The 11,407-nt window shown below is 44.1% G+C and overlaps 1 pseudogene; it reads right to left on the reverse strand.

Moving 5' to 3' along the window:
• LOC124023922 overlaps nucleotides 1–9,789 on the reverse strand; it is a 59,228-nt pseudogene extending 49,439 nt beyond the window's left edge.
• Between the last annotated feature and the right edge of the window lie 1,618 nt (nucleotides 9,790–11,407).

Consider the following 11,407-nt stretch of genomic DNA (forward strand, 5'->3'; position numbering starts at 1 on the left):
GTATATATTATTATACTACATATTATACTATACTATATATTATTATACTATATATTATTATACTATACTGTAGGTATATATTATATATTATACTATATATTATTATACTATACTGTAGGTATATATTATTACACTACATATTATACTATACTATATATTATTATACTACATATTATACTATACTATATATTATTATACTATACTGTAGGTATATATTAATACACTATACTGTAGGTATATATTAATACACTATACTGTATGCGGGCGTGAGAGCGGGTGCTGACCTTCTTTGAGGGTCCATTTGATGTCTCCAGACTGCTTGGAGACAGCATGTAGACTCCCATCCAGAGTAGACACAAACAGTAGAGACTCTGGTAGAGTTACACTCACTGATTTCACCTGGGGGGTAGAGAGAGAGAGACTGACTTCACCTGGGGGGTAGAGAGAGAGAGACTGACTTCACCTGGGGAGTAGAGAGAGAGTAGAGACTGATTTCACCTAGGGAGTAGAGAGAGAGAGAGAGAGAGAGACTGACTTCACCTGGGGAGTAGAGAGAGAGTAGAGACTGATTTCCCCTAGGGAGTAGAGAGAGAGAGACTGACTTCACCTGGGGAGTAGAGAGAGAGTAGAGACTGATTTCACCTAGGGAGTAGAGAGAGAGAGAGACTGATTTCACCTAGGGAGTAGAGAGAGAGAGAGACTGATTTCACCTGGGGAGTAGAGAGAGAGAGAGACTGATTTCACCTAGGGAGTAGAGAGAGAGAGAGAGACTGATTTCACCTAGGGAGTAGAGAGAGAGAGAGAGACTGATTTCACCTAGGGAGTAGAGAGAGAGAGAGAGACTGATTTCACCTAGGGAGTAGAGAGAGAGAGAGAGAGACTGATTTCACCTAGGGAGTAGAGAGAGAGAGAGAGAGACTGACTTCACCTAGGGAGTAGAGAGAGAGAGAGAGACTGATTTCACCTAGGGAGTAGAGAGAGAGAGAGAGAGACTGATTTCACCTAGGGAGTAGAGAGAGAGAGAGAGACTGACTTCACCTGGGGAGTAGAGAGAGAGAGAGGAGAGACTGACTTCATCTGGGGGGTAGAGAAAGAGAGGGAACAATGTCATGCTCTGATCCAGTGGAAACGTCATAAAATAGGCCGACCTGATTACTGATTATCCCCTTGAACAAATAGCCTCCAGCTGTCCTGAGCTCACTGGTGCAGGAAACTGAGGTTCCCAGAATATTTTATACAATGCAGCGTGTTTGTTAGCAGGAGCTTCAGGCCAGAAAAAAAAGTTACTCGTTGATACAATGTTTCAAGTTCGTTGCAGACAGGCCATGTGGAACCAATGTGATTTATAGTATTATTATTTTTTAATTTAAAACAATCTTGTTCAAACTGCAATGTTATTTGTTTTTTTTTACTTAATTAGAAATATAAAAGTTACTTTTTAGGCTTGTTTCATTGTAATTTTTTGGTTTTTGATTGAATTTTCATTAACCACATGACAATGATATTAAAATACGAGGACATTATTATAAAAAAATATATATTTATTTTTTTTCACCTTTATTTAACCAGGTAGGCAAGTTGAGAACAAGTTCTCATTTACAATTGCGACCTGGCCAAGATAAAGCAAAGCAGTTCGACAGATACAACGACACAGAGTTACACATGGAGTAAAACAAACATACAGTCAATAATACAGTATAAACAAGTCTATATACAATGTGAGTAAATGAGGTGAGAAGGGAGGTAAAGGCAAAAAAGGCCATGGTGGCAAAGTAAATACAATATAGCAAGTAAAACACTGGAATGGTAGTTTTGCAATGGAAGAATGTGCAAAGTAGAAATAAAAATAATGGCGTGCAAAGGAGCAAAATAAATAAATAAATGAAATCCAGTTGGGAAAGAGGTAGTTGTTTGGGCTAAATTATAGGTGGGCTATGTACAGGTGCAGTAATCTGTAAGATGCTCTGACAGCTGGTGCTTAAAGCTAGTGAGGGAGATAAGTGTTTCCAGTTTCAGAGATTTTTGTAGTTCGTTCCAGTCATTGGCAGCAGAGAACTGGAAGGAGAGGCGGCCAAAGAAAGAATTGGTTTTGGGGGTGACTAGAGAGATATACCTGCTGGAGCGTGTGCTACAGGTGGGAGATGCTATGGTGACCAGCGAGCTGAGATAAGGGGGGACTTTACCTAGCAGGGTCTTGTAGATGATATGGAGCCAGTGGGCTTGGCGACGAGTATGAAGCGAGGGCCAGCCAACGAGAGCGTACAGGTCGCAATGGTGGGTAGTATATGGGGCTTTGGTGACAAAACGGATTGCACTGTGATAGACTGCATCCAATTTGTTGAGTAGGGTATTGGAGGCTATTTTGTAAATGACATCGCCAAAGTCGAGGATTGGTAGGATGGTCAGTTTTACATGGGTATGTTTGGCAGCATGAGTGAAGGATGCTTTGTTGCGAAATAGGAAGCCAATTCTAGATTTAACTTTGGATTGGAGATGTTTGATATGGGTCTGGAAGGAGAGTTTACAGTCTAACCAGACACCTAAGTATGTAGTTGTCCACGTATTCTAAGTCAGAGCCGTCCAGAGTAGTGATGTTGGACAGGCGGGTAGGTGCAGGTAGCGATCGGTTGAAGAGCATGCATTTAGTTTTACTTGTATTTAAGAGCAATTGGAGGCCACGGAAGGAGAGTTGTATGGCATTGAAGGACTGTAATTATTTAATCAAACAGTGTGCTTAAAGCATCAGACCAGTTCAGAATCTGAGACAGCCAGCAGGAGAGTGAGGACTGTAATTATTTAATCAAACAGTGTGCTTAAAGCATCAGACCAGTTCAGAATCTGAGACAGCCAGCAGGAGAGAGAGGACTGTAATTATTTAATCAAACAGTGTGCTTAAAGCATCAGACCAGTTCAGAATCTGGGACAGCCAGCAGGAGAGAGAGGACTGTAATTATTTAATCAAACAGTGTGCTTAAAGCATCAGACCAGTTCAGAATCTGAGACAGCCAGCAGGAGAGAGAGGACTGTAATTATTTAATCAAACAGTGTGCTTAAAGCATCAGACCAGTTCAGAATTGGAGACAGCCAGCAGGAGAGAGAGGACTGTAATTATTTAATCAAACAGTGTGCTTAAAGCATCAGACCAGTTCAGAATCTGAGACAGCCAGCAGGAGAGAGAGGACTGTAATGATTTAATCAAACAGTGTGCTTAAAGCATCAGACCAGTTCAGAATCTGAGACAGCCAGCAGGAGAGAGAGGACTGTAATTATTTAATCAAACAGTGTGCTTAAAGCATCAGACCAGTTCAGAATCTGAGACAGCCAGCAGGAGAGAGAGGACTGTAATTATTTAATCAAACAGTGTGCTTAAAGCATCAGACCAGTTCAGAATCTGAGACAGCCAGCAGGAGAGAGAGGACCGTAATTATTTAATCAAACAGTGTGCTTAAAGCATCAGACCAGTTCAGAATCTGAGACAGCCAGCAGGAGAGAGAGGACCGTAATTATTTAATCAAACAGTGTGCTTAAAGCATCAGACCAGTTCAGAATCTGAGACAGCCAGCAGGAGAGAGAGGACTGTAATTATTTAATCAAACAGTGTGCTTAAAGCATCAGACCAGTTCAGAATCGGAGACAGCCAGCAGGAGAGAGAGGACTGTAATTATTTAATCAAACAGTGTGCTTAAAGCATCAGACCAGTTCAGAATCTGAGACAGCCAGCAGGAGAGAGAGGACTGTAATGATTTAATCAAACAGTGTGCTTAAAGCATCAGACCAGTTCAGAATCTGAGACAGCCAGCAGGAGAGAGAGGACTGTAATGATTTAATCAAACAGTGTGCTTAAAGCATCAGACCAGTTCAGAATCTGAGACAGCCAGCAGGAGAGAGAGGACTGTAATTATTTAATCAAACAGTGTGCTTAAAGCATCAGACCAGTTCAGAATCTGAGACAGCCAGCAGGAGAGAGGACTGTAATTATTTAATCAAACAGTGTGCTTAAAGCATCAGACCAGTTCAGCACATATAGGAGAGGTTTCCTGTTCTGGAGATGAACATTAGGTGCTGTCTGAATAGAATATAAAACCGGCCTGCTTCTGTTCTGGAGATGAACGTTAGGTGCTGTCTGAATAGAATATAAAACCGGCTTGCTTCTGTTCTGGAGATGAACATTAGGTGCTGTCTGAATAGAATATAAAACGGGCCTGCTTCTGTTCTGGAGATGAACATTAGGTGCTGTCTGAATAGAATATAAAACGGGCCTGCTTCTGTTCTGGAGATGAACATTAGGTGCTATCTGAATAGAATATAAAACGGGCCTGCTTCTGTTCTGGAGATGAACATTAGGTGCTGTCTGAATAGAATATAAAACGGGCCTGCTTCTGTTCTGGAGATGAACATTAGGTGCTGTCTGAATAGAATATAAAACCGGCCTGCTTCTGTTCTGGAGATGAACATTAGGTGCTGTCTGAATAGAATATAAAACGGGCCTGCTTCTGTTCTGGAGATGAACATTAGGTGCTGTCTGAATAGAATATAAAACCGGCCTGCTTCTGTTCTGGAGATGAACATTAGGTGCTGTCTGAATAGAATATAAAACCGGCCTGCTTCTGTTCTGGAGATGAACATTAGGTGCTGTCTGAATAGAATATAAAACGGGCCTGCTTCTGTTCCGGCGATGTCGCCGTAAATGATCGTATTAAACTGGATCGATCTCTGATTGACTGTTATCAACCACTGCTCTCCTTGTTTTTCACCTGGAAATGTCCGTTACACCAGGACAACCTGAATAGCGAGATAACCCCACCCCCCCCTCCCCGTCTCCTTCTCAGCAAAGAGACCGTTTACCACATGTTGTGTGTTTAACCCCACCCCCCCGTCTCCTTCTCAGCAAAGAGACCGTTTATTTACTCAACAAGGGGTGGCAGCATAGAACCGGACTCTGTATGGCGCCTTAAAGGGATATGTGGTCATAGAACCGGACTCTGTATGGCGCCTTAAAGGGATATGTGGTCATAGAACCGGACTCTGTATGGCGCCTTAAAGGGATATGTGGTCATAGAACCGGACTCTGTATGGCGCCTTAAAGGGATATGTGGTCATAGAACCGGACTCTGTATGGCGCCTTAAAGGGATATGTGGTCATAGAACCGGACTCTGTATGGCGCCTTAAAGGGATATGTGGTCATAGAACCGGACTCTGTATGGCGCCTTAAAGGGATATGTGGTCATAGAACCGGACTCTGTATGGCGCCTTAAAGGGATATGTGGTCATAGAACCGGACTCTGTATGGCGCCTTAAAGGGATATGTGGTCATAGAACCGGACTCTGTATGGCGCCTTAAAGGGATATGTGGTCATAGAACCGGACTCTGTATGGCGCCTTAAAGGGATATGTGGTCATAGAACCGGACTCTGTATGGCGCCTTAAAGGGATATGTGGTCATAGAACCGGACTCTGTATGGCGCCTTAAAGGGATATGTGGTCATAGAACCGGACTCTGTATGGCGCCTTAAAGGGATATGTGGTCATAGAACCGGACTCTGTATGGCGCCTTAAAGGGATATGTGGTCATAGAACCGGACTCTGTATGGCGCCTTAAAGGGATATGTGGTCATAGAACCGGACTCTGTATGGCGCCTTAAAGGGATATGTGGTCATAGAACCGGACTCTGTATGGCGCCTTAAAGGGATATGTGGTCATAGAACCGGACTCTGTATGGCGCCTTAAAGGGATATGTGGTCATAGAACCGGACTCTGTATGGCGCCTTAAAGGGATATGTGGTCATTTAACAAGGAATGTCCATACGTGTTTCAATGTCCAATGCCTTTACCTTTAAACTACAACATATAGAGGCATCCAAATGGTAAAACGCCGGAGAGCGATATACCCTCTTTACGCACCATTAGTTACGGAGAGCGATATACCCTCTTTACGAACCATTAGTTACGGAGAGCGATATACCCTCTTTACGAACCATTAGTTACGGAGAGCGATATACCCTCTTTGAACCATTAGTTACGTTATTGCCTACAATATTAGACAGGTTACTATAACGGATTACATTTTAAAAAGTAACCTACACAGGACAGACAGACAGACAGACAGACAGACAGACAGACAGACAGACAGACAGACAGACAGACAGACAGACAGACAGACAGACAGACAGACAGACAGACAGACAGACAGACAGACAGACAGACAGACAGACAGACAGACAGACAGACAGACAGACAGACAGACAGACAGACAGACAGACAGACAGACAGACAGACAGACAGACAGACAGACAGACAGACAGACAGACAGACAGACAGACAGACAGACAGACAGACAGACAGACAGACAGACAGACAGACAGACAGACAGACAGACAGACAGACAGACAGACAGATATGGGGGTTTTTAACAATTCTTGAATGTATTAGAGTCCTCTCTCTCTCTCTCTCTCTCTCTTTGTACGTGTTCCCGAAATAGACCAGACAGTGGCCTTTACCCACAACACACACATAAACAAGTAAATAACAACAAACACTCACCTGTAAACAAGACAGCAGCAACAACAAACACTCCCTGTACGGTTTCCCCCTCCCCTCCCCCATAAACAAGTAAATAACAACAAACACTCACCTGTAAGTCGGTTTTCCCCCTCCCCTCCCCCATAAACAAGTAACAACAAACACTCACCTGTAAATCGGTTTTCCCCCGAACCCCATAAACAAGTAAATAACAACAAACACTACCTGTAAGTCGGTTCCTTTCCAAGTAAACAACAACAAACACTCACCTGTAAATCGGTTCCTTTCCGGAAGTAAACAACAACAAACACTCACCTGTAAATCGGTTCCTTTCCAAGTAAACAACAACAAACACCATGTTACGGAGAGGATTTACCCTCCCTCCCCATTAGTAAACAACAACAAACACTCACCTGTAAGTCGGTTCCTTTCCAAGACAGCAGCAACAACAAACACTCACCTGTAGAGTCGGTTTTCCCCCTCCCCTCCCATAAACAACAACAAACACTCACCTGTTACGGTTTCCCCCTCCCCTCCCCCATAACCAAGTAAATAACAACAAACACTCACCTGAGAGTGGTTTCCCCCTCCCCTTAAACAAGTAAATAACAACAAACACTTAGTTCGGTTTTCCCCCTCCACTCCCCATAAACAAGTAAACAACAACAAACACTCACCACAAGACAGCAGCAACAACAAACACTCACCTGTAAGTGGGTTTTCCCCCTCCCCTACCCCCATAAACAACAACAAACACTCACCTGTAAATCGGTTTCCCCCTCCCCTCCCCCATAAACAAGTAAATAACAACAAACACTCACCTGGAAGTCGATATCCCCTCCCTTAAACAAGTAAATAACAACAAACACTCACCTGTAAGTCGGTTTTCCCCCTCCACTCCCCCATAAACAAGTAAACAACAACAAACACTCACCTGTAGGTCGGTTCCTTTCCAAGACAGCAGCAACAACAAACACTCACCTGTAAGTCGGTTTTCCCTCCTCCCCTCCCCCATAAACAACAACAAACACTCCCTGTAAATCGGTTTCCCCCTCCCCCTCCCCCATAAACAAGTAAATAACAACAAACACTCACCTGTAAGTCGGTTTTCCCCTCCCCTTAAACAAGTAAATAACAACAAACACTCACCTGTAAGTCGGTTTTCCCCTCCACCCCATAAACAAGTAAACAACAACAAACACTCACCTGTAGGTCGGTTCCTTTCAAGACAGCAGCAACAACAAACACTCACCTGTAAGTCATTTTAAACAACAACAAACACTCCCCTGTAAATCAGACTCCCCCATAAACAAGTAAATAACAACAAACACTCACCTGTAAGTCGGTTCCTTTCCAAGTAAACAACAACAAACACTCACCTGTAAATCGGTTCCTTTCCAAGTAAACAACAACAAACACTCACCTGTAAATCGGTTCCTTTCCAAGTAAACAACAACAAACACTCACATGTAAGTCGGTTTTCCCCCTCCCCTCCCCCATAAACAAGTAAACAACAACAAACACTCACCTGTAAGTCGGTTCCTTTCCAAGACAGCAGCAACAACAAACACTCACCAGACAGTTTTCCCCCTCCCCTCCCCCATAAACAACAACAAACACTCACCTGTAAACAGTTTCCCCCTCCCCTCCCCCATAAACAAGTAAATAACAACAAACACTCACCTGGGGGTTTCCCCCTCCCCTCCCCATAAACAAGTAAATAACAACAAACACTCACCTGTAAGTCGGTTTTCCCCCCTCCACTCCCCCATAAACAAGTAAACAACAACAAACACTCACCTGTAGGTCGGTTCCTTTCCAAGACAGCAGCAACAACAAACACTCACCTGTAAGTCGGTTTTCCCCCCTCCCCTCCCCCATAAACAACAACAAACACTCACCTGTAAATCGGTTTCCCCCCTCCCCTCCCCCATAAACAAGTAAATAACAACAAACACTCACCTGTAAGTCGGTTTTCCCCCTCCCCTCCCCATAAACAGTAAATAACAACAAACACTCACCTGTAAGTCGGTTTCCCCCTCCACTCCCCCATAAACAAGTAAACAACAACAAACACTCACCTGTAGGTCGGTTCCTTTCCAAGACAGCAGCAACAACAAACACTCACCTGTAAGTCGGTTTTCCCCCTCCCCCCCCCATAAACAACAACAAACACTCACCTGTAAATCGGTTTCCCCCTCCCCTCCCCCATAAACAAGTAAATAACAACAAACACTCACCTGTAAGTCGGTTTTCCTCCCCTTAAACAAGTAAATAACAACAAACACTCACCTGTAAGTCGGTTTTCCTTTAAACAAGTAAACAACAACAAACACTCACCTGTAGGTCGGTTCCTTTCCAAGACAGCAGCAACAACAAACACTCACCTGTAAGTCGGTTTTCCTTCCCCCATAAACAACAACAAACACTCCCTGTAAATCGGTTTCCCCCTCCCTCCCCCATAAACAAGTAAATAACAACAAACACTCACCTGTAAGTCGGTTCCTTTCCAAGTAAACAACAACAAACACTCACCTGTAATCGGTTCCTTCCCCAAGTAAACAACAACAAACACTCACCTGTAAATCGGTTTCCAAGTAAACAACAACAAACACTCACCCGGTTCCCCCATAAACAAGTAAATAACAACAAACACTCACCTGTAAATCGGTTTCCCCCTCCCCTCCCCCATAAACAAGTAAATAACAACAAACACTCACCAAGTCGGTTTTCCCCCTCCCCTCCCCCATAAACAAGTAAACAACAACAAACACTCACCTGTAGGTCGGTTCCTTTCCAAGACAGCAGCAACAACAAACACTCACCTGTAAGTCGGTTTTCCCCCTCCCTCCCCCATAAACAACAACAAACACTCACCTGTAAATCGGTTTCCCCCTCCCCTCCCCCATAAACAAGTAAATAACAACAAACACTCACCTGTAAGTCGGTTTCCTCCCCTTAAACAAGTAAACAACAACAAACACTCACCTGTAAATCGGTTCCTTCCCCCCATAAACAAGTAAACAACAACAAACACTCACCTGTAAATCGGTTCCTTTCCAAGAAACAACAACAAACACTCACCTGTAAATCGGTTCCTTTCCCCCAAGTAAACAACAACAAACACTCACCTGTAAATCGGTTTCCCCCCTCCCCTCCCCCATAAACAAGTAAATAACAACAAACTCTCACCTGTAAGTCGGTTCCTTTCCAAGACAGCAGCAACAGCAGCAGGAGGAGACAGCGTGTTAACTTCCCCATGGTTGTAGATCTATAACGGGAACAAACTCTCACCTGTAAGTCGGTTCCTTTCCAAGACAGCAGCAACAGCAGCAGGAGGAGACAGCGTGTTAACTTCCCCATGGTTGTAGATCTACCAACGGGAATCTCGATCAACGCAAAGAATCGTGTTAATTAACCTTACAAGAACAAGTGGTCGAATTATCTGTCAACTTTTCTCCAGCGATCGTCCATTTTGGTCTACACAGCCACAGGGCTTCGTTTGTTGAACTTTTTGTTTTGTTTTTTTATTAAAGTCTTCTTTATGATTGACGTGTTTTATTTAACGTGTGTTACCAGGTTGTGGATAGAAGTAGGATGAGAGATCCGGAGAGACCATCACAACAGTACCGACTAAACGACGAGCCCCCACCATTACGGTTTCCGTGTTGGAACGGATCCTGTGACGTCAGTTAGAGTGGGTGTCCTTCGGTTCTCGTCGGTAGGCGGTCAGGACCGACGGAATGGTCCCGTCCCCCCCCAAAAAAACGGCTCAAAATAGTTAAATAACAGAGAATATAGTGGTTTTGTTTATGTGGCGGTTTTTCCTCACCAACATACCCATCATAAAGTATATAACTCAGGCTAAACGGCGCAATGCGACCTGCTGTCAAATCATGTGGGGCTGGCCCCGCCCTCTTGTTTGATTGACGGCCGTTCCTTCCAATGGTAAAAGGAGAGTTGGACTGTAACCGGGGGCGGGGTTTAGAATGAGCTGGACGCCACCTTAGAACACGTGGAAACGGCAATGTGGCTCGCGGCTTTGTGATCACTGCAACACGCAGGTGAAAGAGAATAGAGATGGTGGTAGAACAGAGAAGAGACATCTATGCCTTTATTAAGCTCTCTCTGTCTATTCTCTCTCTCTCTTCCTCTCTCTCTCTCTTCCTCTCTCTCTCTCTCCTCCTCTCTCTTCCTCTCTCTTCCTCTCTCTCTCCCTTCCCCTCTCTCTTCCTCTCTCTCTCTCCCTTCCTCTCTCTCTCTTCCTCTCTCTCTCTTCCTCTCTCTCTTTTCCCTCTCTCTCTCTCTCTTCCTCTCTCTCTTCCTCTCTCTATCTTCCTCTCTCTCTCTCCCTTCCCCTCTCTCTCTTCCTCTCTCTCTCTCTTCCTCTCTCTTCCTCTCTGTCTCTTCCTCTCTCTCTCTCTCTCTCTCTCTCTCTCTCTCTCTCGCTCTCTCTCTCTCTCTTCCTCTCTGTCTCTTCCTCTCTCTCTTCCTCTCTCTCTCCCTTCCTCTGTCTCTCTCTCTCTCTTTTCCTCTCTCTCTTCCTCTCTCTCTTCCTCTCTTCCTCTCTCTCTTCCTCTGACCCTGTGTCGCTCTGTTTCTTCTTCTTCTTGTAATTTTCCCTGACTTTTCTCAGTTTATAGTGCAAGGGGTACTAAGGTGAACATAATTATAGATTTAAAAAAACATTTCAAAATGAATCCCACCAGCACTACATATACTATAATACCCACGTCCAGGCTATCCCACAGTCTCCATAGACAAACATTGGCAGTAGAATGGCCCATACTGAAGAGCCCTGCTAGAGCTGCCCCTGGTCAACTGTAAGTGCTGTTATTGTGAAGTGGAAATGTCAAGGAGCAACAACGGCTCAGTAGCGAAGTGGT

This window comes from Oncorhynchus gorbuscha, unplaced genomic scaffold, assembly GCF_021184085.1.
Source record: "Oncorhynchus gorbuscha isolate QuinsamMale2020 ecotype Even-year unplaced genomic scaffold, OgorEven_v1.0 Un_scaffold_1723, whole genome shotgun sequence".
NCBI lineage: Eukaryota > Metazoa > Chordata > Actinopteri > Salmoniformes > Salmonidae > Oncorhynchus > Oncorhynchus gorbuscha.